Raw genomic sequence first — 27,018 nt, 5'->3', positions numbered from 1 at the left:
GGTGATGCATTTTGGGAGGACTAACAAGGCAAGAGATTACACAATGAATGGTAGGACCCTAGGAAGGACATAGGATTGGAGGGACCTTGGTGTGCATGTACATAGATCCCTGAAGGCAGCAGGACAGGTAGATAAGGTGGCTAAGAAGGCATATGGGATACTTGCCTTCATTAGCCGAGGCAAAGAATGTAAGAGCAGGGAGGTTATGATGGAGCTGTACAAAACGCTAGTTAGGCCACAGCTGGAATACTGTGTGCAGTTCTAGTCGCCACACTATAGGAAGGATGTGATTGCATTGGAGAGGGTGCAGAGGAGATTCACCAGGATGTTACCTGGGCTGGAGTGTTTCAGCTATGATGAGAGACTGGACAGGCTGGGGTTGTTTTCCTTAGAGCAGAGAAGTCTGAGGGGGGACCTGATTGAGGTGTACAAAATTATGAGGGGCATAGATAGGGTAGATAGAAAGGAACTTTTCCTCTTAGTAGAGGGGTCAATAACCAGGGGGCATAGTTTCAAGGTAAGAGGCAGGAGGTTTAGAGGGGATTTGAGGAAAAACGTTTTCACCCAGAGGGTGGTTGGAATCTGGAACTCACTGCCTGAAAGGGTGGTAGAGGCAGGAACCCTCACAACATTCAAGAAGCATTTAGATGAGAATTTGAAACGCCATAGCATACAAGGCTACGGACCAAGTGCTGGAAAATGGGATTAGAATAGACAGGGCTTGATGGCCGGCGCAGACACGATGGACCGAAGGGCCTCTTTCTGTGCTGTATAACTCTATGACTCTGACTGTGGACATGACCCTATCCCTGCAATCTGGTCTGCATCATTCACTGCAGGCCGACAGGAGTCCCATCTGCCAGTGGAGCAGCGACCCCACAATTCTGGGCCCTGAGTGACAATTCAGTTAAATACAATTCCTCTTGAGAGCTGAACATAGTTTTATTCACCAAGTGATACAATAATTAGTACAAATCTAAAGACTACACAAGTGGAAATGTACCATTTTGCTTCAGGTTACAGAGCAGCATTCAGGACTTAATGGCTCACAGACTTAGTCTATTAAAGGAATATGAGTTCCGCAGTTATAAGTGCCATTTCTGCATTTAATACTGAGAGGTTTCACCTTTCACTTTGATGAAAGGCGACTGCGTCACGAGTGAGTCAAAGGACAGGCCAATGTTTTCCTTTCCAGTTGTAAACAGCCTGCTTACTCCTGCTGCGTTGGTTTCATCTAATTTATTTAATAGAAAGGTCAGATTTATAAATTCCAAATAAAAGCAAAGCAACAGCACCAACATTTTTTTTATCTTGTTCTAGTTTGTAACTGAACAACAAAAGTAGTGAACTTTTTATGATTTGTATAAAGCTGAGGTTTGAAAGGCCTGGATTAGTTTATATATCCCAGCACTCACCACTGAAAGAGTTAGGATGAGGATTTGCTATGTGGAGCATCAACATGAACAAATAATGTAGGCTATCAATCCCTTGACAGGTTGTTAAACTGTTAAGTTGCATCTTTGCAATAAGAGTTAGCATTCTATACTCTGGTCTGTTACTCCTTCCCCCCATCTGTTTTGTTTTGTTCCGTCCACAGAAAGGCTTGTCCCACTTTTCTTTATCAGTTCTGATGAAGGGTCTCAATCCAAAACATTAATTTATCTTTTTTCTTTCAGATGCTGCTGGATCTATTTATATATTTGCAGCATGTTTTGTCAGTTACCCCGAGTAGGTTAAATCTTACAGCTCTACAGTGGCATTTCTGCTCCCAAATAAAAAAAAATATAGATGGCAGGTTTCTTTTGTTGTTAATTTGAAGGAAACCACCAAGCTAACAAGCATTCTATGATTCTGATCATTTCTCAAATTCTACTTTCTACTTCATATTTACAGTTGACCCTACAGCCAGATTTTTGATGTTATGATAGAAACAATTAATTAAGGGTAAATTTCCCATTGTCTGTAAAATGGAATGAAAAAATAACCATGAGTAAACAGGTGAACAAGGCTGGTAGAATTAGTAAATGCACATAAAGTCAGTTTCTAGTGCTACTCTGTGTCTTGCTCCCATCACAAAAGATCTATAAAGCAATTGATAAAAAAAACCCTCTTGTTAAGGTGTGCGCAGGTCTTGTTAAAATAAATGGAGAGAAACATGTACAGAAATGTGTGGGGGAGAAGGTGCCAATAAATGGAAAGTGAGCCCTGGATTTCTACTCATATTCTGGCATTAGAGTGTGGAAGGAAGGGTGAGACAGTGGTGTTTTGAGCCCCACAGTATGGCTACAGTGCCCATGCCTGGTTATTATATAAATATTTACATCTGACAATGTTTTAAAATGTTTCTGAGAATGTTACTTCGAAGTTGTCCAATTTTGGAAGTTCTACTTAAATAAAATGTCCTTTAGGGAAGGAAATCTACCGTTCTTACCTGGTCTGGCCCATATGTGACTCCAGACCCACAGCAATGTGGTTGACTCTTAACTGCCCTCCTGGCAAGGCACTCAGTTGTATAAGGCGGCTCACCACCACCTTCTCATGGGTAATTAGGGATGGGCAATAAATGCTGGCCTTGCCAGCGACACCTACATCCTGCGAATGAATAAAAAATATGTCCAAAAATATGTGTTAGAGAAAATGGTAGATAAAGTTGTTTGTGCTGAGCTGTAGAATTTATACATTTAACAATGGCCATAGTAAAATTAACTGCTTTATACCCCTTAATGTGTAAAATATTAAATAATATCGCTGGCGATATCAACAGTACAATATAACTGATATATTAAACATCTTATATCTGTGTGCACTTCCTGTTGTCACATTTTTGTTATATTATTTTCTCAACTTTGTCTTGTTATAAATTCCTGAGCCTATATGCATAATGGTAACTGACTATGTAAACTTGTCATCCTGCAATTATACCCTCCTGCCAGTGGTGACACTGTAGTACATCTCCTAGCTCCTCAGCTGAGTAGAGAAGCTACTCTGGTCCAACTAATACTTCTTTTCTGCTTCCCAAATAATTGAAGCCATGGTGTGGAGATGCCGGAGTTGGACTGGGGTGGACAAATGTAAGAAGTCACACAACACCAGGTTATAGTCCAACAGCTTTATTTGAAATCACAAGCTTTCGGAGCGCTGCTCCTTCTTCAGGTGAAGTGGAGAAATGCATAAAGACACAGCTTATATAGTCAGAGAATCATGTCAGATGTTTACAGGTAACCTTTCCAACTGCCATTAATCGCACCTCGGCAGAGAGATAATCACAGCAGTCAAAGGTGTGAATGGTGTCCAAACAGGTCAGTCAGGGAAACATTACATCAAAGAACAATGAGGTGGGGTCACAAGGGGTCAAATATTGCAGATGCTGGGGTCTGTATGAAAAACAAAAAAAGACAAAAATCATTTTTTTTGGCTGGAAATCACAGCAGGTCCAGCCGCATCTGTGTAGAGAGAACAAGCCAATGTCGACTCGAGTCTGGATGACCCTGCATCAGGTGGGGTTACATGTAGCGTGACATGAACCCAAGATCTCTGTTGAGGCCGTCCTCATGGGTGCGGAACTTGGCTATCAGTTTCTGGTAAACTGAGGACGGCCTCAACAGAGATCTTGGGTTCATGTCACGCTACATGTAACCCCACCTGATGCAGGGTCATCCAGACTCGAGTCGACATTGGCTTGTTCTCTCTACACAGATATGCGGCCGGACCTGCTGTGATTTCCAGCCAAAAAAAATGATTTTTGTCTTTTTTTGTTTTTCATACAGACCCCAGCATCTGCAATATTTGACCCCTTGTGACCCCACCTCATTGTTCTTTGATGTAATGTTTCCCTGACTGACCTGTTTGGACACCATTCACACCTTTGACTGCTGTGATTATCTCTCTGCCGAGGTGCGATTAATGGCAGTTGGAAAGGTTACCTGTAAACATCTGACATGATTCTCTGACTATATAAGCTGTGTCTTTATGCATTTCTCCACTTCACCTGAAGAAGGAGCAGCGCTCCGAAAGCTTGTGATTTCAAATAAAGCTGTTGGACTATAACCTGGTGTTGTGTGACTTCTTACAAATAATTGAAAGTTTTGCTTTTTGACTCTAAGTAATACTAAATCAAAGTATTGTATAAAAATAAGGTCAGAGTGCATCACTTTAAAATGGGAACTGAATTACGTCTGTGGGCCATGGTCCAAAAATGCTTTCATATGTTGTACGGGGACCCTTGGGTCAGAGCGATCATAACATGATCGATTTCTCACTCGAAATGGAGAGCGAAGAAATTGACTCAGAGACTAAGGTCCTGAATTTAAACAAGGGGAATTATGATGCCATGAGACGGGAACTGAGTAGGTCTGATTGGACAACGTTCCTGGGAGGACTGGAGGTAGATAAACAATGGCAAACATTTAAAGATAGAATGACAAAATTGCAAAAATTGTTTATACCAATCTGGCATAAAAGGAAATCTAAAAAGGTGACTCAACCGTGGATAACAGGGGAAATTAGAGACAGCATAAAATCCAAAGATAGGGCGTATAAAATAGCCAAAAAAAGCGCCAGAGCGGAAGATTGGGAACAGTTTAAGATAGAGCAAAGGAGGGCAAAGGGCATGATCAAGAGGGGCAAAATAGCTTACGAAAACAAGCTGGCGGAAAATATAAAAACTAACTCCAAAAGCTTTTATAAGTATATCAAAAGGAAAAGACTGGTGAAAACCAAAGTTGGTCCATTGCAGTCAGATACGGGGGAATATATAATGGGAAATAAGGAAATGGCAGATCAACTAAATGCATACTTTGGGTCAGTCTTTACGAAGGAAGACACAAAAAACCTCCCTGGGATATCGGGAAAAATAGGGACATTGGCAAAGGAGGAACTGACGCAAATCAATATCTCTAAGGATATGGTGTTAAGGAAGCTAAAGGGATTGAAGGTGGACAAATCCCCAGGGCCTGATAACATGCATCCTAGGGTACTGAAGGAGGTGGCCCTAGAGATAGCGGATGCACTAAGGATGATTTTTCAGAATTCATTAGACTCGGGAACAGTGCCGATGGATTGGAGGGTAGCTAACGTTACCCCACTATTCAAAAAGGGGGGTAGGGAAAAAGCAGGTAATTACAGACCTGTAAGCCTTACATCAGTTGTGGGCAAAATGCTGGAGTCCATCATTAAGGATGAAATAGCGGAGCACTTAGCAAATGGGGACAGGATAGGACAGAGTCAACATGGATTTACAAAGGGTAAATCGTGCTTGACTAATCTATTGGAATTTTTTGAGGGAGTAACTGGTAGAATAGATGGGGGAGAGCCAGTAGATGTGGTGTACCTGGACTTCCAAAAGGCCTTCGATAAGGTCCCACATAAAAGATTAGCATGGAAAATTGAGGCTCATGGGATAAAGGGGAAAGTTTTGGCGTGGATAGGGAACTGGCTGTCAGATAGAAAACAGAGAGTTGGAATAAACGGCTCATTTTCTGAATGGCAGGCAGTAACAAGTGGGGTACCACAGGGATCTGTCCTGGGCCCCCAGCTGTTCACAATTTACATTAATGACCTGGATCAGGGAGTCGGATGCAGCATTTCCAAATTTGCAGACGACACTAAACTAGGAGGGGGGGTGGGCTCAGAGGAAGAGACCAGGAAGCTCCAGAGCGATTTGGACAGACTGGGCGATTGGGCGGATAAATGGCAGATGCACTATAATGTGGACAAGTGCGAAGTTATCCACCTTGGGTGCAGGAACGGGAGGGCAAATTATTATTTAAATGGCAATAGATTGGGAGAGGGGGAAGTACAGAGAGACCTGGGTGTTCTTGTACACCAGTCACTGAAGGCGAGCATGCAGGTGCAACAGGCGGTCAAGAAGGCAAACGGAATGCTGGCCTTCATAGCAAAAGGGTTAGAATACAGGAACAGGGATACCTTGCTGCAGCTGTACAGGGCACTGGTGAGACCACACCTCGAGTACTGTGTACAGTTTTGGTCGCCTCATCTGAGGAAGGATGTTCTTGCCATGGAGGGGGTGCAGCGGCGATTCACCAGGCTGATACCAGGAATGGCGGGAATGACCTATGAGGAGAGACTATGTAGTTTAGGGATGTACACACTGGAGTTTAGAAGATTGAGAGGGGACCTCATAGAAGTGTATAAAATTCTGACAGGTCTAGACAGACTGGATGCAGAAGGAATGTTTCCCTTGGCGGGTGAGAACAGAACTAGAGGACATAATTTAAGGATAAGGGCTAAACCATTTAGGACAGAGATGAGGGGGAATTTCTTCACTCAGAGAGTGGTGAACCTGTGGAACTCATTGCCACAGAGGGCAGTGTACGCCAGCTCATTAAATATATTTAAGAGGGAATTAGATATATTTCTACGGGCAAAAGGGGTTAAGGGTTACGGAGAGAAGGCGGGGACGGGATACTGAATTAAAGGATCAGCCATGATCTCATCGAATGGCGGAGCAGGCACGAAGGGCCGAATGGCCTACTCCTGCTCCTATCTTCTATGTATCTATGTATCTATGTATACTTGGATTTGACTCCCTAAATGCAGCGCTCCAGGAATTCAACTAATACCACCAAGACAGATTAACTGGGCATTTATCTCATTGCTGTTTGTGGGAAGAGGAGGAGGCTAATGATAAATCCTTGGGGAACTTTAGAAGGGACTGTGCGAGAGTGGGAGGAACATCCATTGCTGGAGATATGCTGTGTCAAGACAGGTCGGAGTGCAAGGGCAGTGGCAGAGGATGGTGTGTTGAATGCCGTGGAGAACTCTAGGAGGAAAGGAGGGATAACATCCCATTTTCCATCCCCACTGAAGTTGAATTTCACCCCTGTTAAATCACAAACCAAGCACAATTTTTATTGGTTGCTTTTTAATTCTCCTCAACATCAATTTCTGATATTCAGCTTTTCCTTTTCAATGTATTATTCTGTTTATTTTATATTCCGATGTATTGCAGCACAATTGGTGATTACAGTGCTGCATGTTTTCAATGTAGTATATATTTAGAATCATTATAGTAAAACCCAGATGGTTTGACCTTGATATACAGAAGTGCAGTCATTAACCTGAGAGATTTAAAGCTAAGTTCAAACCTTAATTTTCCGTAGAGCTCTGACCTATGCATGTTATTGAGTAGATGTGAACAAATTAAGCTGACAGTACAGGGTGTAATGATCCAGAGCCAAGGTCATTGCACTCTGCCTGTGGGCTGCAAAGTCAGTAACTAATCAATAGTTGTTTTCATTTTTAAAAATTGAAACAGAGCAATTCTGATGTGATTTAGGCAAACAAGCAACAGCAACAAATCCCCCAGCTAAAAATATTTTAAAATATTTCAAATGCTAGCTAAAGTTTTTTTTTAACTTGTTTAATTGCAAAGTCAGTTTCAAACGGCAGCTGCTTTTTGGGTGCACTGAATTGAGCTCAAGCCTTCATATTTCACCGTGCACAGAAATTCAGAGGATTAGTTACACTTTCAGCTCTTTAGTAACAGACGCATAACAGAGCTAAACAATTTCACCACGCTGCTGGGTTTCCCATATCATATGCACCCCATTACACTGCCATTCCTTTTGGTCAACTGTCTTTTTTTGTATCCTGGCGATGAAACCTGGTCTGGTCTCTCTCAAAACTCAATTTAAAAAAATAATTATTCTTTGGCTATGGGCATTGCTAACAAGGCTGCCATTTATTGCCTATTCCTAGTTCCCCTTGAGAGGGTAGTGGTGAGCCTTCTTCTTGAATCGCTGCAGTCCATATGGGGAAGGTACTCCCACAGTACTGTTAGATAAGGGGATTCCAGGATTTTGACACAGCGACAATGGAGGAACGGCGACGATACTCAAGTCAGGATGGTGTGTGACGCAGAGGAGAACTTGGAGATAATGGTGTTCCTATGCACCCGCTGCCCTTGTCCTTCTAGGTGGTGGAGATCATGGATTTGGGAGGGGTTGTCGAAGAAGCCTTGGTAAGTTGCTGCAGCACATCTTGTAGATGGTACACACTGCAGCCACATTGCGCCAGTGGTGAAGGTAGTGGATGTTTTAGCTGGTGAATGGGCTGCTGATCAGGTGGCCTGCTTTGTCCTGGATGCTGTTGAGCTACTTGAGTGGAGCTGCACTCATCCAAGCAAGTAGAGAGTAATCAGTCACACTCCTGACTTGTACCTTGTAGGTAGCGGAGAGGCTTTGGAGAGTCAGGAGGTGAGCCACTCATCACAGACTACCCAGCCTATGACATGCTCTAGTAGCCATGACATTTATGTGGCTGGTCCAGTTGCGTTTCTAGTCAATGGCGTCCTCTAGGATGTTGGTGGTGGGGGGATTCAATGATGTCAATGCCATTGAATGTCATGGGGAAGGGGTTAGACTCTCTTGTTGGAGATGGTCCTTGCCTGGCACTTATGTGGCACGAATGTTACTTGCCACTTATCAGCCCAAGCCTGGATGATGTCCTGGCCTTGCTGCATGCGGGCACAGACTGTTTCATTATCTGAGGAAATCAACTTTCCCCTGTCATTGAGATTGAACTGTGGACATTTACTCATCACTCGAAGGAAATTAGTTTGCATCAAAAGCTCTTATGCCGTACCTTTTCACCTGTTGAAAAATCTCTTATTCAGAATATTATGACTCGTGTGGGCTTCCCAAATATTTGGCTCCTACATTACAACAGTGACTACACTTCAGAATACTTAATTGGCTGTAAAGCGCTTTGGGACATCCTGAAGTCATGAAAGACGCTATCTAAAGGCAAGTTCTTTTTCATAGTGGATTCCCTCCAATCTGCTAACTTCCTTTTTTCCTAATCACATTTTCTTAGCAAGAAGTACTTAATCATCTACTTCTATAGAGGCTCCTTTTGCCTTTAGGTCTTACTGCTGTCTCTGACTTTAACATTCTTTGGTATCATGTTCCTGGAATGTCACAGCAAACCCCACACAGATTTTTGATATAAGCATCATAATTCACAATGTGTCTTGCAAGGTGTGGTCAAACATTACAGGGAAATTTTGAATCTGCCTAAACATGAGATGAATTGGTGCAAATCCAGTTGATTCATGTGTGGTACAGTTATAAGCAAAGGTAAGTGTAGTCAACATTTGAAATCACTTACTTTTCCAATGAGGAGTTGGAGCTCTGATCATACCACCAACCGTCTGGTTAAATCAGTCCACATTTCCGTTCCTATTGGTTGATAAATAGTGGTGTGTGACATCTCCCTACACGCAATTCCAACACCTCACAAATCAACTGAGACACAAAATTGGCCCTTTGTAACACTGGCATGTCAGTAGTTATTTCCCATCCCTAGTTACCCTGAGGGTATTAGGAGTCAACTGCATAGTGTAGGACTGCAGTCACATGTGAGCCCGACCAGGTAGGGGGTGGTGGATTCTTTTTCTGAAGGACATTTATTAAACCAGTTGGGTTCAAGAACAAACCATTATTTTCATTTTCTGGTGATATCCCAGAAAATTACCAGGTTTATTGAATTAAATTTCACAACTTGCCATGGTGGGATTTGAACTTATAACCAGTTCAAATATCTCGAAGGCTTCAATACAATGGGTAGAAATTCTGTTCCAGCTGTACAGAGCCCTGGTTAGACCTCAGTTAGAGTATTGTGTTCAGTTCTGGGCACTGCACCTCAGGAAGGATATATTGGCCCAGAACTTCGGGTCCCCATGGGTGAGTACGCACGGGGTACTCACCCATAGGCCCAATGGAAGTGCCGGTTTCCTGCATGCACTGCGCATGCACGGGAAACTGGCACTTCCGTTCCCCTGAAAGAAGAGGTTAAGAGGACGAACGCGTGTGCAGGAGAGGCTGCGCGTGCGCATCGAACTTACGTTTTTTGTGCAGGTTTTCCCGGGAGCATAAGTCTCCAGAAGTTAGACATATAAAAAGCAGTCGCAAGGCCTGCTTTTTACAAGGTAAGTGGTGAATTAATTAAAATTTAAATATTTTTTCCACAGGTTTATTATTTTTAAATACTTTAAAGAAAGGTAAGTTTATTTTTAGCCCCGTTAGAAAATAAAATTATGTTTTTCAAAATTTTAATCAATGTGTAAAATAGTTATTTCATGTAATTTATAGTTTATTTTAAAAATGTGATTTAAAAAAAAAATTATTTGAAGATTTAGTTATGTTTTGGGGCTTATAGTATTTATAAGTTTGACAGCCCTTCCTGTCAAACTTATGAATGAAGCTTTCCCTGCTCCGATTGGCTCCCCATGGCCCACGTGATCCCAGGGGACGCATCAAGCTAACTGCGCCCCTGGGATACGCAAGCACTGTGCGCCGGCAGTTGGAGGAGGCCCAGGATCGGAATTCCACGGGGGCTCACAGCTCAACGGCCGGCGTGCAAGGTAAGTGCAGGTCAGGGGCTTATATCCGCAGGAAGCCCCCGACCCGAATTTCTGGGCCAATGTCCTTGGAGAGGGTGCAGTGCAGATTCACCAGAATAATACCCAACAGTGCCAAAAATTCTAATCTGTGAGCCAGGTGTTGTGTCCAGTCCTGAAAATCATGGGATGCCTGCCCTCGACAACTTGACTTAAATAGGCCCTCAATCCATTAAGTACAAAAAGGTTGGTCAAAATTAGGGTTGGCCAGGACAACCTTATTCAGGGGAGCTTTCTTCAACTCTTCAAAATGCACTTACATTCAATGGGCCAGTCTTCTGCAGCTGGATGTCTGTAAAGATGACAGCACAGGCATTTAAGTATGAATCTCTGTTCACGTGGTGTTACAGTTACTGATTGGAGTCACCCAGCTAAACAGCTTAGTGTTATCAATAAATGTTATAATATTAACAAATATTGCTTTTTGTATTTATTATCACCTTTCATTTATTGCCAAGACACTTTACAATTAATTGCCTCCTGGTATAAGAACTATAACACACCGCTGTAAGTTGCACCTCCTCTTGATGTTTCATAGCAATAAGGTTAATGAGAAGCAAAACAGATTTGCGAGTGCCCATGAGACAACTGTGCCTTCTTAGGTCAGGCCCTTTGTTCTGTCCATTTCCTCCACTTCACAACAGCATTGTAAGAGTAAGCTGTTTTCTATCTATTACATATACTGAATTATAGCCTGAATAAGGGTGGCAGTGTTATGTCAAGGTTAAACTAACTGTTCGTGAAAGCTAATTATTAGTGACAGCAACACAATTCTTTCCATAAATGGCAGGTTAAGCTGATCATTTATGAAGTGTATTCCACATACTGGTACCTGGAAACAAAACACAGGTGACAAGTGGGAAAAGGTACATTTAAATCATGTGAGAAATATTTGTCCTCTTAAGCAGCATTTAAAATATATATTATAGTACACATGAGCTTTCATATTGTCCCAGCCAACTGTGAAGTTGAGTTATTTTTAGCAAGCTTATGAAAAGGATAACAATGACAACTTGCATTTCTACAGCTTCCCTCACATCTCGCCTGCTTTACAGGATTGAGGAAAATAAATGGACACCAAACAGAAGGAAAAAGGATAACAAAATGGTTGAGGATGCAAAGGCACAGCCAAAGAGAAGCATTTTAGGGGCTATTGAAAGCAGGAAGGGAGGTGGCAAGGTGGAAGGATTGAGGGTTGTGTTTATACTGTTTCTCCGGGGTTTCCACGGATCTTCCACCAAAGTACGGCAGATGATCGGCAGAACTCAGTCGACCCCATTATCTTTAACATCCACCCAAACCACCAGAACAGGCAGATAGATCCTCAGTTTTACATCTTATCTCAAGGGCAGCACTTCCAACAATGCAGCACTTCCTCAGTACTGCAGTGATGTTTCAGCCTAGATTATGAGCTCATGTCCTGGACCAGGACCTGGATCCACAACACTCTGGCTCAGAGACCGGCAAGCTACTAACTGAGCCAAGCTGACTCTAAATGGGAGATATGAAATTCTGCAAACCCGTTCAGTCGTTTAATCACAGTACCTGCTGACTTGGCATGAGTTCAGCCATCAGCTTTTCTGATACTTCTCACCATATCGTTAATGGGACAAATTTTGCTGTAGCAGGGCATCTAATGGCATCTGCCGTTAGTTAGACTTGCCCTTGCGCTATTAGATTTTGAATTTCTTTTACTTGGCCAAGTTGCTGAAAGTGCGAGCTGATAACATCGCAGCAAGGAAACCGGGCATCTGGGATCTAAGTGAACAGGACAAGAAACTGTGTATCTCCTTAACCAATAAGATTGAAGGATTGTGAAATTAACAGGGCAATTGGACTGAGAAGGAATTGTAAATTAGAGTGGGTGAATTAAAGGGGAAAAATTCAGTTGTTTGCGCCTCCCGTTAGCGCCTTAAGAGGGCGCTAATGGGGCGCAAAGCAACTAGCGCCGGGCACGGCGATGTTTGCGGCGCTCACGAAATTAACTAGATATTTTGCGGCGGCGCTAAACACTACCGCCACGATCTCCTGCGCCGGCAGATTGTGACGTCAGTCGAGTGTGCAACGCCCCGTTAGCGCCCCCTGCCTTACCGCCTGCTGCTAGCAATGACAGGTTGAGGGGAGCAGTATGCTGTCAGAAAGGGACCAGGGGAGCACTATTTAAAGGCGACCGCTTCCTGCCTTTTTTTGTCGGTGACATTTTTGCACCATGCATTCTGAGAGAGAGAGAGAGAGACTTCTGGAGAGATTCAATGCTGTGTGAAGGAGTTTTGAGTACTGAGCAGCACTTTGCAGGTTTATTTTGATTTGCCCTTCCTTGCTTCACCAGCGCTGTGAGGTAGCGCCTCGCTCCTTGGCCTTTGCACCTTAAGACAGGTGTGAAGCGCCTGATTTAGCGCTCCAATCACCTCCAGGGGCGATAAAAGCCAAGTTTGCTGTCAGAGGCGATAATTAGCGCCAGGCGCTAAACTTTGCGCACGGCCGATAATGGCGCCCCAAATGGGGCGATACTGAATTTTTCCCCCTAAATGTCAAATCAGGTACTGAAAGAGAGGGAAAGAAAGACTGGATCAAGAGAGAGAAAAAACGACAGAAAGGAAAGGTAAACCTTTTTTAAAATTTAAAATTTTACATTTTTAAAATCTCCAACACCAATTAAAACCTGAAGGAATCTGACTCCACACTTGTACTAGACAATTTACAGTACCAAAGAAGTTGTTTGGCAGTAATTAACACTTATCGCGTCGTTAAAAGGGTACGTAGGCTGGAATGGACTAGACTTAACTTTCTGTGGCGAGTTTAGTTCGTATGTACTGCGCAAATACAACAACTTTACGCCATTCAATGCATTTCAATGGTGAGGCAGTCAGTGAGATGCCATTTTCGCAAAGTTGACAGCAACTCGGACAGCAACTTTTGGATTTTTGAGTTTAACCGCGCATCTGCCCCTCTCCAAGTTACTGTACCATTTGCGCATAAATAACGGCGAGCGCCATTAGCCTCACTATTATTTTGACAGGAAAGTCTAGACCCTGAACATTACCATAGCTCCACAGTGCAGTTACCTACACATCTTGTATATACTGCTATCTTGGTGCACTGTACTGTACAATAGAAGTATTGGTTTGATAACCATTACTTTGTGTACTGCTAACCCTGCTTATTTATTATCTTACCTTATAGGTTACTTTCTTTGTTCTCTTCCTAAGTGTTTCTTTGCTTCAAGATTTAAAAAATTACAAATAATAAATTTAAAATTTGATGTTGATAGTCAACCTTGGGCTTCTGGTAAAGTTCATAAATTGCTCAAGCTTCAGTTTTGGAATTTCTAATGTCACCAAAATCTGTAAATGAATTGTTTTCAAACTCATACAGGAGCATGAACAGGTATAGTACCACAAAACGGTACCAGACCACACCTAATAATTTAGAGTTTTCTTGTTTCTTGCAGATAATTAACAAAAAATGTGTCTATAAATGATTGTTATTGTTGTGAATGCATGTGCCAGCTTCTGATCCACCAAGGGCCTGAGTATGGCATGTAGTTACTTGAGCTAAATCTTTTCTTTCGTAATGAAAACATGGAAGTGAATGGAATGCCCTGTTTCAAGAAGAACTGATAACCTCAGGCATCACTCAAGATATAGAGCTCTACTGAGGAGATTTATTGTACTCTGCTAATGAGTTAAGTAGCTTAATAGTAGTAGGCACGGTTATGGCCCAGTTAGGTGGTCACACCTGGAATTATGAGTTTTCCCACTACTTGCCATAGTTTGGGTGACTTATGTTGGCTCATATCCATACAGTGAAGTGGAGAGGCTTGCTGAAGTGCAGTGCTCACCTGTGGTATGGGAGGCAAGACGGGGAGAGGTAGATGGTTTACTCACCCTGCTATGGGCAAACCCCACGTTATTCCATGGTATTGGTAAATAAGGTGGTGCAATGGTACAGTTAGTGTCCTCCATCTGGTCATGCTATCAACGAGAGGCACAGTGCACAAAGTAAGGACTTCGACATAGGAACAGCAGAAAAACTGTACTCTTCCACATTGAACACCATTTGGAAGGGTTTTGAGAGACACAAGGGCACAGAATGTACTCTGCCTGGGGAATGTCACTGTGGATGTGGTGTATTTGGACTTTCAGAAGGCTTTCGATAACGTCACGTGTTGTGCTCCTTGTGTTCTTACACTATATATATTACAGACACTTTTAGTTCATTTTAGTTAGTGCTTTTACTTAGCTGTATTTTTTGCTTTGTTACAGTGCTGCCGCATGGTGCGGAGTGATACAAGATGTCCGATGCTGCACTGTGCACTGCCCGTGCACAGTGTGCCACATTGCAATATAACTACACCATACCTAAGTAGTTCCATACCAAAGTAGTTCCATTTAACAATGTGATACTATAACAATGTAACATCCCTCTCTCAAAAAACTAAAACATGAAATTTAACAATTTAAATTAACAAATATTATATCTAAACTATTATTAACTACAAAGAATCATGAGGTTTTTTTTATTCACGATATCGCTCAGGTGGTTGGATGTTGTCCCTCCATCTTGTGGATTTGGTGGTGACCATTCCTCTCTGCGGTGTTTTGGTGTGTTCCGCTCTCGTTGTTGTTGTTGCTGTCACCTTTGGAGTTGGAGTGTGCATGCTCGTGGTTGTTTGATTTGTAGCGCTTGTTTCTGGTGTTGTACTGCTTGTGGTAGCTGGTGTTGTCAATGTTGCTGATGTTATCTGCTGCTTATCCAGTTCAGGTGAAGGTCTAATGTGGAGTCTGTTCCGTCTGTATTGGTTACCAGGTTCAGTCTCTACGAAGTAGGATCTTGGAGTATCAGCTTTTCCAATGACCTTGGCTGGATTCCAGGTTTTCAACACCGGGTCTTGCACATGCACTGATTGTCCATTCAGCAATTCTGGTAGCGTCTTTGCATGTTTATCGTAATGTTTGCTTCCTACGATTTGTGCTTCTGCCAGCTTTTGTCTGAAGTCCTCCTGGTCCTGGGGAGGATGTATTTTTGCTGGTAGTGTAGTCTTAAACTTCCTCCCATTCAGCAATTCCGCAGGTGATTTCATGTCTGCTTTCAGTGGTGTTGATCTGAGTGATAGGAGGGCAAGGTCTTGGTCTTCCCCCGTCTCACTACTTTTGATGAGAGTTCTCTTGACAGTCTGGATCTGTCTTTCGATGAACCCGTGTCCCCTTGGGAAATGTGGGGATGAGGTTACTATTTTGAACCCATACTTTTCTGCCAGAGCTCTGAATTCACTCGATGTGAACTGGGTTCCATTGTCACAGATTACCTTTTCCGGGATTCCTTGTTCAGCAAACAAGCTCTTTGCAATCCTGGTGGTGGTTGTGGCTCTCAAGTCTTTCATCCTTCTCACAAAAGGAAACTCGGAATAGTAATCTGCCACTATGAGATAACATTCCTGATTGCGCATGAAGAGATCTGCCCCAACAGTGTGCCATGGTCTTGACGGTATTTCACTAGGTATCATCTCCTCTTTCTGTTGTGCATTTCTGTATTTCTGGCATATACCACATGCAGAGACCATCTGTTCGATATTTTTGTACATGCCTATTCAGTATACAGCTGATCTGGCTCTCAGCTTGCATTTCTCCATTCCCATGTGACCTTCATGTATGAGATGGAGAAGTTGTGTCTGCATCGTCTTTGGCATGATGATCCTCGATCCAGCAAGGAGAATACCGTCTTCTACTGCAATATCGTCTTTAATCGTCCAGTATTGACGAATTGTCGCCTGTACCTGCTGGATTCTCTCCGGCCACCCCTGTATTACTTGTTGTGTGAGTAGTTGCAACTCCTCATCTTTGCTAGTCTCATCTCTGATTTGACTGAGCTTTGTAGGGGTAACATTCACTAGGTGGTGGATTTTTACTGTTAGGCCCTCCACCTCGTGTTTCTCATATGGTGACAATCGAGACAACGCATCTGCTAGCACCATTCCCTTTCCTGGCTTATATTTAAGCGTGAAGTCATAGCTTTGGATCCTTAGAAGTAGTCTTTGCAGTCTTGCAGGCGCTTTGCACAGATTCTTCTTATAGATCTGTTCTAGTGGACGATGGTCACTCTCTATTGTAAATCGCCTGCCACATAGGTAAGTATGGAATTTCTCGCATCCGTACACTACTGCTAATAGTTCTCTTTCTATGTTGGCGTATCTCGTCTCGGCTGACGTCAAGGCCTTTGATGCGAAAGCTATCGGCTTTCCTTCCTGCACCAGAGCTGCCCCTAGTCCTCTGGTAGAAGCGTCTACTTGCAGAGTGACTGGTTTTCTTCTGTCATAATATGACAGACTTGTTTCTTTGCACAACAGTTCTTTAAGTTGTTTGAAATTCCTTTCGTGTGATTCAGACCACTGGTATTCGGCGTCTTCTTTCAATAGCTCTCTGAGATTTGTTGTATGTTCCGACATGTGTGGGATGAAAGAACTCATGTATTGGACCAAGCCGAGGTAACTCCTCAGCTCTTTCTTGTCTTTGGGTGGTTTCATTTCAGCAATCGCCGCAATCTTCTCTGGATTTGTCTTGACTCCCTCTGGTGTATAAATCATACCAAAGAATTGGCATTCCTTGACTTTAACTATGCACTTATCTGCATTTAACTTGATGCCAGCCTTCCTGGTACTCTCCATGGCCTCATCTAGGTGCATGTCATGGTCTCTTTCATCTGCTCCATAGATCTGAATGTCATCAGCTATTCCTATAGCTCCTTCACAGCCTCTGTATGTCTCGTCTATTTTCTGTTGAAAGATATCTTGACTGACCTTTAGCCCGAATGGTAGCCGCAGGAATTTGTAATGCCCAAATGGTGTGTTGAATGTTGTCAGTGCTGTTGATTCCTCATCCAACTTCACGTTCCAATATCCATTTCTGGCATCTAGTTTTGAGAAAACCTTGGCTCCTGCCAGTGATGGCGTAATCTCCTCTAGCGTTGGGGTGGGATAGTGGTCCCTCTTTATCGCCTGGTTTAGATCTTTGGGGTCCAAACATATTCTGAGACGCCCATTTGGCTTTTCTCGTACCATAATTGAGTTTACCCAGTCTGTGGGTTCAGTGACCTTTACGATCATTCCCTTTTCTTCCATCTCCTTTAGCTCTCTTTCAAGCTTTGTCTTCAGCTCGATGGGTACTTTTCATGGAGTATGGATAACGGGCTTTACCTCTGGATCGATGGTGATGTGGTATTGGAAATCTCCGAAACATCCCACTGTATCATCAAAACATTCCGAATACATGTCCATCAAGTCTTTTTTACTCTTGATTTGTGGGCGGTTCTCCAGTGGGGTGTTGCTGTCTATCTTCAGTGGCGTTTCCGTCAGCTCGTGATGCACTGAGATCAATCTCAACTTCTCGCAGCTGTTTAATCCCAGGATCGCTGGCCCCTCAGTGTCGGTGACATAGAACATGCAGTTGATGTTCTTTCTTTTATGTGTCTCTTTGATAAAGGTTATTCCGAGTTGTTTAATCTCACTCCCCCCGTATGCTGTCAGCGTGACATTACTTGCCTTTAAACAACCATTTTTCGGGTAGCCATCTTCTCTCAGGTTTTCAGGAAAGATCTGCTGGTACAGTCTCAATGGGAGAATGTTGCTCTGAGCCCCTGTGTCTAGCTTCAACTTTGAGTTGATGGTTGTGGGCCGACCTTTGACCTTTTCTTTGATTTGGATGATGGTGTGCAATTCTCTCCTCGGAGTATTTTCCGCTCTGGACATCTCGTGAAGCTGTATCTTTATCGTTTCGATGTTTAGTGCATTGTCGTGATCATCATCATCATCCTGCTCATCCATGGCATGGATATTGTGTTTCTTTCTCTGGTTCTGCTGTCCGCCTTTGTTTTTGATGTATGTTCCTTCTTTCTTTGTTCTACACCTCTTTTCCCAGTGGTTTAGTTTGCCACATGCATTGCAGCTTGTTCCATATGCTGGACATTTCCTCTTGTCTGTGTAATCGTGCGGTCTTCCACAATTTCTGCACATTTCCCCCGTTGTCATGTGCATGTCTTTGTGTGTTGTACTTTTCTCTCACTGCATCCACTATGCTGTCCATCTCAGAAGCCGTCCGCATGTCAGCCGTTTGAGAAATCAGCGTTTTCATTTGCTGCTTCATGGCTTCATGAGCTCTCGCAGTATCTATAGCCTCTGTTATTCCGAGCTTTTCTTTTCCTATCAGGGCTTTTTGTACCTCTACATGCGCTGACCCCCATATTAGCTGGTCCACAAGCCTTTCCTCCATTTCCTTAAATTTACACTTGCTGGCTTCATTTCTCAGCCTTGTCAGGAAATTGTCAGCTGTTTCACCGAGTTCCTGTCTTAGACTCTGGAATTTGTATCTGTGTATACGGTGATTGGATTTAGGCTCTAGATGGCTGCTGAATTTATCAAAAATTGTCGCAGGGTTTTCCTTTTCCTCTTCCGTCAAACTCCAGCTATTATACAAATCTAGACCTTTTTCTCCTGTCCACAACAGAATGTAACTAACCTTTTCCTCGTTGGTAGTACCCTTCAGGAAGCTTTTGAATGTAAGCTCACATTTCTGTTTGAACTTGCGGAATGCTTCTACTATATCGTCGGCTTCCCAGTTCATGAGGGGTTGCATTTGCACAGTCAGTGCAGCGGCAGCCGTCATTTTAGTTTCCCGTATGATTCACTTTCAATCACCGCAGACACCGGCACTCACAATCAGCTCATAAAATCACTTTTTGTCTTATTCGTAGTTCGTATAGCACAATTTTGTACTCACTTATACCGCTGCCACTATGTTCTGTCTCCTTGTGTTCTTATATACTATATATATTACAGACACTTTTAGTTCATTTTAGTTAGTGCTTTTACTCAGCTGTATTTTTTGCTTTGTTACAGTGCTGCCGCATGGTGCGGAGTGATACAAGATGTCCGACGCTGCACTGTGCACTGCCCATGCACAGTGTGCCACATAGCAATATAACTACACCATACCAAAGTAGTTCCATACCAAAGTAGTTCCATTTAACGATGTGATACTATAAAACGATGTGATACTATAACAATGTAACACACGCATAAGAGATTAGTGTGTAAAGTTAAAGCACATGGGATTGGGGGTAAGGTACTGACTTGGATAGAGAACTGGTTGGCAGACAGGAAGCAAAGAGTTGGAATAAACGGGTCTTTCTCCGAGTGGCAGGCAGTGACTAGTGGGGTACCGCAGGGATCGCTGCTAGGACCCCAACTATTTACAATATATATTAATGATCTAGACGAGGGAACTAGATGTAATATCTCCAAGTTTGCAGACGACACAAAGCTGGGCGTGTGTGCTGTGAGGAGGATGCAGAGAAACTCCAGTATGATTTGGACAGGTTGGGTGATTGGGCAGATGCATGGCAGATGCAGTATAATGTGGATAAATGCGAGGTTATCCACTTTGGTGGCAAAAACAGGAAGACAGATTATTATCTGAACGGCAATAGATTGGGAGAAGGGGAAGTGCAATGAGATCTGGGTGTCCTTGTGCACCAGTCGCTGAAGGTAAGCATGCAGGTGCAGCAGGTGGTTAAGAAGGCAAATGGTATGTTGGCCTTCATAGCGAGAGGATTCGAGTACAGGAGCAAGGATGTCTTGCTGCAGTTGTACAGGGCCTTGGTGAGACCACACCTTGAGTATTGTGTGCAGTTTTGGTCGCCTTATCTGAGGAAGGATGTTCTTGCCATGGAGGAAGTGCAGCAAAGATTCACCAGCCTGATACCTGGGATGGCAGGAATGACGTATGAGGAGAGATTGGGTCGATTGGGCTTATATTCGCTGGAGTTTAGAAGAATGAGAGGGGATCTCATTGAAACTTATAAAAGTTTAACAGGACTAGACAGACTAAATGCAGGAAGGATGTTCCCGATGGCGGGGGAGTCCAGAACCAGGGCTCACAGTCTAAAGATAAGTGGTAAGCCATTTAGGACAGAGATGAGGAGGAATTTCTTCACCCAGAGAGTGGTGAACCTGTGGAATTCTCTACCATAGAAGGCAGTTGAGGCCAATTCATTAAATATATTCAAGAAGGAGTTAGATATATTTCTTAAGGCTAAAGGGATCAAGGGATATGGGGAGAAAGCAGGGACAGGGTACTGAATTTGGATGATCAGCCATGATCTCATTAAATGGTGGAGCAGGCTCGAGGGGCTGAATGGCCTACTCCTGTTCCTATCTTCTATGTTTCTATGTTTCTATGTCTGATCTGGAGTACTGCATTCAGTTTTGAGCACCAAACCTGAGGAAAGATACATTGGCCTTGGAGGAGGTGTAGTGCAGGTTCACCAGAATTATACCATTGGTTAAAGGGTTAACTTGAGTACAGATTGATTACACTTGGCTGGTATTCCCTTGAGTTTAGAAGATTGAGGTGTTTAAAATGATTAAGGGATTTGATAGAACAGGTACAGAAAAACTATTTCCTCTGGTGGGGAAATCCAGAACATGAGGACATAATCTTAAAAGTAGAGCCAGGCCATTTAGAAGTGAAATCAGCAAACACTTTTTCACACAAAGGATATTGGAAATCTGGAACTCACTCCTCCAAAAGGCTGTGGATGCTGGGTCAATTGAAATTAAAAGACTGATCAATAGATTTTTGATTTCAATGGAAAGAAAATTGGGCAGGGTGTATAATAGTGAGTGATCACCTGCCATCAGTTTTCCGACCCAGTCGAAGTTGCAAATTATCTGTGCAATGTAGATGAGGAGGAGGATGATAATGGATCCTTGGGGAACTTTAGAAGGATACTGTGTGAGAGTGGGAGGAGAAGCCATAGCTGGAGATACGCTGGCTACATCAGAACACGTCGAAGTGCAAGGGCAGTGCCATGGAGGTAAGATAGTGGAAGAATCTTGTGTGGTCGACTGTGTTGAATACCGTGAACCCAAGGAGGAAAGGAGGGATAACTTGCCACAGTCTCAGTCACAGAAGGTATCATCAATGTTGTGAGCAGAGGAGAATCCGGAATGACGGGATTTGAACAGGGAATTGTAGAACAGGTTGGCATGGAGCTCAGAAGATATGACACGTTCAAAGACCTTAGAGAGGAAAGGGAAGTTAGAGATAGTTGGAGCAGGCAGACAGGTAAAAGATCAATAGCAGTTTTGTAAGTGAGAGGAACAGAGTCTGAACAAAGGGAGACATTAACAATGTTGATGAGCACTGGGACCAAGAAAGGGATTTGAGTAGCCAAGGCTTGGGTGGGGAACGGATTGATTGGGCAAGAAATGGATCTCATGGAAGAAATGAGCTTTGAGAGGACTGGGTAAAGAAGGGAGAAAAGCTGCAGAATGACAGGGCTGGTAGGGCTAGGGTCGATAAGCGGCTAGGTGGTCAGGGAAGAAGAAAGGAAGAAAAGATGGCGGCTGAGACAGATGCACAAATGGTAAAATGGTCTTTGAGGTAAAAGAATCTATGAGCTGTTTAAGTGTACACATTTCAGTTTGCATACATATTGAATGCACAGATAGCTTCCAGTTTTTAAGTATTAAGTATAAGCTGTTCTGTCTGAGTCAATTAATCCATTTTCTTTGTATGTGTAACCATTGACTTAGATTTCTCTGTGATGCTATGCATTCAACCAGACATCATCTAAATTACAATCAATGTTAATAGGGGATACGTGAATAGAAAATTAAGTATAAATAATAGTAAAACTGGAAGATTGGTGGCAAAAATTCAAAAAATCCTTGGAATGCAAAACTATCATAACAAATCCTATGTTAGCTCCAGGTCAAACTGAATATGAATATTTTCATCTTTATTAATATAACTCTTCAAAGCTGTCTGTGATGAATATGTGGATTAACCTGCCAAATAAGCAGGATCTAACTAGCACCAAAGGCCTATTTGTAAGAGCCAAGGTACTAGTTATGGCAAACATAGAAACATAGAAGATAGGAGCAGGAGGAGGTCCCGTGTTTGCGTGGGTTTTCTCCGGGTGCTCCGGTTTCCTCCCACACTCCAAAGATGTGCGGGGTTAGGTTGATTGGCTATGATAAAAATTGACCCTTAGTGTTAGGGGGATTAAATACGTGGGGTTACGGGGATAGGGTGGGATATGTGTTGGTGTAGGGGTTACGGGGATCGGGTGGGATATGTGTCGGTGCAGGGTCGATGGGCCGAAATGGCCTCTATCTGTACTGTGAGGTTTCTGTGATTCTGTGATTCTGTGATTTGGCCCCTCGAGCCTGTTCTGCCATTTAATGAGATCATGGCTGATCATCCAAATTTAGTACCCTGTCCCTGCTTTCTCCCCATATCCCTCGATCCCTTTAGCCTTAAGAAATATATCTAACTCCTTCTTGAATATATTTAATGAATTGGCCTCAACTGCCTTTTGTGGTAGAGAATTCCACAGGTTCACCACTCTCTGGATGAAGAAATTCCTCCTCATCTCAGTCCTGAATGGCTTACCCCTTATCCTTAGACTGTGACCCCTGGTTCTGGACTCCCCCACCATCGGGAACATCCTTCCTGCATTTAGTCTGTCTAGTCCTGTTAGAATTTTATAAGTTTCAATGAGATCCCCTCTCATTCTTCTAAACTCCAGCGAATATAAGCCCAATCGACCCAATCTCTCCTCATACGTCATTCCTGCCATCCCAGGTATCAGTCTGGTGAATCTTTGCTGCACTTCCTCCATGGCAAGAACATCCTTCCTCAGATAAGGCGACCAAAACTGCACACAATACTCAAGGTGTGGTCTCACCAAGGCCCTGTACAACTGCAGCAAGACATCCTTGCTCCTGTAGTCGAATCCTCTCGCTATGAAGGCCAACATACCATTTGCCTTCTTAACCGCCTGCTGCAGCTGCATGCTTACCTTCAGCGACTGGTGTATAAAGACACCCAGCTCTTGTTGCACTTCCCCTTCTCCCAATCTATTGCCGTTCAGATAATAATCTGTCTTCCTGTTTTTGCCACCGAAGTGGATAACCTTGCATTTATCCACATTATACTGCATCTGTCATGCATCTGCCCAATCACCCAACCTGTCCAAATCATACTGGAGTTTCTCTGCATCCTCCTCACAGCACACACACCCAACCAGCTTTGTGTCGTCTGCAAACTTGGAGATATTGCATCTAGTTCCCTTGTCTAGATCATTTATATATATTGTGAATAGCTGGAGTCCTAGCACCGATCCCTGCAGTACCCCACTAGTCACTGCCTGCCAGTCGGCAAAAGACCCGTTTATTCCAACTCTTTGCTTCCTGTCTGCCAACCAGTTCTCTATCCAAGACAGTACCTTACCCCCAATCCCATGTGCTTTAACTTTGCATGCTAATCTCTTATGCGGGACCTTATCGAAAGCCTCCAAATATACCACATCCACTGGTTCTCCCTTATCTATTCTGCCAGTTACCTCCTCAAAAATTTCTAGTAGATTAGTCAAGCTTGATTTACCTTTTGTAAATCCATGTTGACTTTGTCCGATCCTGTCACTGTTTTCCAAGTGCTCTGCTGTTACATCTTTTATAATGGACTCTAGCATTTTCCCCACTGCCGATGTCAGAGTTACTGGTCTATAATTCCCCATTTTCTCTCTACCACCTTTTTTAAATAGTGTGGTTACATTAGCTATCCTCCAATCCATGGGAACTGTTCCAGAATCTATAGAATTTTGGAAGATGACCAGCAATGCATCTACTATTTTTAGGGCCACTTCATTAAGTACCCTAGGATGTAAATTATCAGGCCCTGGGGATTTATCAGCCTTCAATCCCGTCAATTTTCCTAACACCATTTCCCTACAAATACTGATTTTATTCAATTCCTCCCTCTCATTAGACCCTATGTTCCCCGACATCTCTGGGAGTTTATTTGTGTCCTCCTTTGTGAAGACAGAACCAAAGTATGTATTTAATTGGTCTGCCATTTCTTTGTTCCCCATTATAAATTCCCCTGATTCTGACTGCAAGGGACCTATGCTTGACTTCACCAATCATTTCTCTTCACATATCTATAGAAGCTTTTACAGTCAGTTTTTATGTTCCCTGCAAGCTTACTCTGAAAATCTATTTCCCCCCTCTTAATTAATCCCTTTGTCTTCCTTTGCTGAATCCGAAACTGCTCCCAATCCTCAGGTTTGCTACTTTTTCTGGCCAAATTATATGTCCTCTCCTTGCATCTTATGCTATCCCTAATTTCCCTTGTTAGCCACGGTTGAGTCACCTTTTTTGTTTTATTTTTATGCGAAAAAGGGATGAAGAAATTCTGTAGTTCATCCATGCGATCTTTAAATGTTTACCATTGCCTATCCACTGTCAACCCTTTAAGTAACGTTCCCCAATCCATCCTAGCCAACTCATGCCTCATACCATCATAGTTTCCTTTATTTAAATTCAGGACCCTAGTCTCTGAGTCAACTACTTCACTCTCCATTTTAATGAAGAATTCTATCATATTATGATCGCTCCTCCCCAAGGGGCCTCGCACAACAAGATTGCTTGTTAATCCTTTCTCATTACAGAATACCCAGTCTAAGATAGGCTGATCTCTAGTTGGTTCCTTGACATATTGGTCCAGGAAACCATCCCGTGTACACTCTAGGAATTCCTCCTCCACAGTATTGTTACTAATTTGGTTAGACCAATCTATATGTAGATTAAAGTCACCCATGATGACTGCTGTGCCCTTATTGCACGCTTCTCTAATTTCCCTTTTAATGCTGACCCCAACCTCAGCATGATTGTATTGCATTTTGATTTCTTTTTATAAGACCTTATTATGGCTGAGTGATATTTAAATTATATACAAGCGCAGCTTTCACTGATAACAGCTCTTTCCACAGATAGGTAGAATGATGAAATAATTATCACTGTGTGTCAGCTTTGTTTGACATATCTGGTGCATGGACTATATTTTCCTCTTTTTTGCAAAATGAATTAAATACCACCTTTCATTGTTGTTTATTACCTGCTTACAAAGTGATGGGCATGTGTGATTTTGAAATTAGTTTATATTGAAAGAAAGACTTCCTTAGCCGAAATGAAGAAAATGAGACAATTGTGATTTTTTTGTTATTCGCTTAAGGGATCTGGATGTCGCTGGCAAGGCCAGCATTTATTTCCCATCCCTAGTTGCCCTTGAGAAGACGGTGGTGAGCCGCCTTCTTGAATCGTGTGGTGAAGGTACTCCCACAGTGCTGTTATGTAGGGAGTTCCAGGGTTTTGACCCAGTGACGATGAAGGATCGGCGATATACTTCTAAGTCAGGATGGTGTGTGACTTGGAGGGGAACTTGGAGGTGGTGGTGTTCCCATGCGCTTGCTGCCTTTGTCCTTCTAGATGGAAGAGGTCGTGGGTTTGGGAGGTGCTGCCGAAGAAGCCTTGGCGAGTTGCTGCAGTGCATCTTGTAGATGGTACACACTGCAGCCACGGTACGCCGGTGGTGGAGGGAGTGAATGTTTAAGGTGATGGATGGGGTGCCAATCAAGTGGGCTGCTTTGTCCTGGATGGTGTCAAGCTTCTTGAGTATTGTTGGAGCTGCACTCATCCAGGCAAGTGGAGAGTATTCCATCACACTCCTTACTTGTGCCTTGTAGATGGTGGAAAGGCTTTAGGGAGTCAGGAGGTGAGACACTCGCCGCAGAATACCTAGCCTCTGACCTGTTCTTGTTGCCACAGTATTTATGTGGCTGGTCCAGTTAAGTTTCTAGTTAATGGTGACCCCCAGGATGTTGATATTGGGGTATTCAGCAATGGTAATGCCATTGAATGTCAAGGGGAGGTGGTTAGACTCTCGCTTGTTGGAGATAGTCATTGCCTGGCACTTCTGTGGCGTGAATGTTACCTGCTACTTATCAGCCCAAGCCTGTACCTCATCCAGGCCTTGTTGCATGCGGACATGGACTACTTTATTATCTGAGGAGTTGTGAATGGCGCTGAACACTGTGCAGTCATCCGCGAACATCCCCACGTCTGACCTTATGATGGTGGGAAGGTCATTGATGAAGCAGCTGAAGATGGTTGGGCCTAGGACACTGCCCTGAGGAACTCCTGCAGCGATGTCCTGGGGCTGTGATGATTGACCTTCAATCACCACAACCATCTTCCATGATATACTTGTAATAATGATCCTTTAACACTCAAAAGAGCTGACGAATCCCTTACCTGGTATAAGTGTGTTAAGTCCGTGAATGATTGAGACACGGACTAGCAGGAGAGAAACAAACAAGTCTTTACTGGTGAAAGGCATAAACGAAACTAACCAACAGAGGCTCTCTAGCGCCTTTTATACAGGGGTGGTCACTGCCGGTACTGCAGTCTGAGACCAGTTATTCTCTTAAAGGTACATACACAACAAAGTGAGAGTTTGGTAATGCAATGGTCGAATCTGCAAAGGTTTGCAAAATGGGCTCAGAATTTTTTTTGAAAAGCTCATTTTACCCGTAATGAAGGAAAGAACTTGCATTTCTATAACACAGGACATCCCAAAGCACTTCACAGCCAATGAAGTGCTTCTAAAGTATAGTTACTGTAGTAATGTAGGCATACTTTTCAGCCAATTTACATACACTTGGTATCACAAACATAAATGAGATACATGACCAGGTAA

The 27,018-nt window shown here is 43.1% G+C and overlaps 1 long non-coding RNA gene across 1 annotated transcript; it reads right to left on the bottom strand.

Moving 5' to 3' along the window:
- Window positions 1–935: 935 nt before the first annotated feature.
- Window positions 936–26,602, bottom strand: LOC147123372 (uncharacterized). Its single transcript, XR_015080510.1, has 4 exons — window positions 26,574–26,602; window positions 10,681–10,712; window positions 2,432–2,592; window positions 936–1,234 (listed from the first exon to the last, which is right to left on the bottom strand). It is a non-coding gene; the product is annotated as an uncharacterized LOC147123372 (long non-coding RNA).
- Between the last annotated feature and the right edge of the window lie 416 nt (window positions 26,603–27,018).

This window comes from Somniosus microcephalus, chromosome 2 (genome assembly GCF_052327205.1).
Source record: "Somniosus microcephalus isolate GS21.2 chromosome 2, FLI_Smic_1.0, whole genome shotgun sequence".
Classification (NCBI taxonomy): Eukaryota; Metazoa; Chordata; class Chondrichthyes; order Squaliformes; family Somniosidae; genus Somniosus; species Somniosus microcephalus.
The sequence above is the reverse complement of the archived record's forward strand: the minus strand, read 5'-3'. Positions and strand labels throughout refer to the sequence as shown.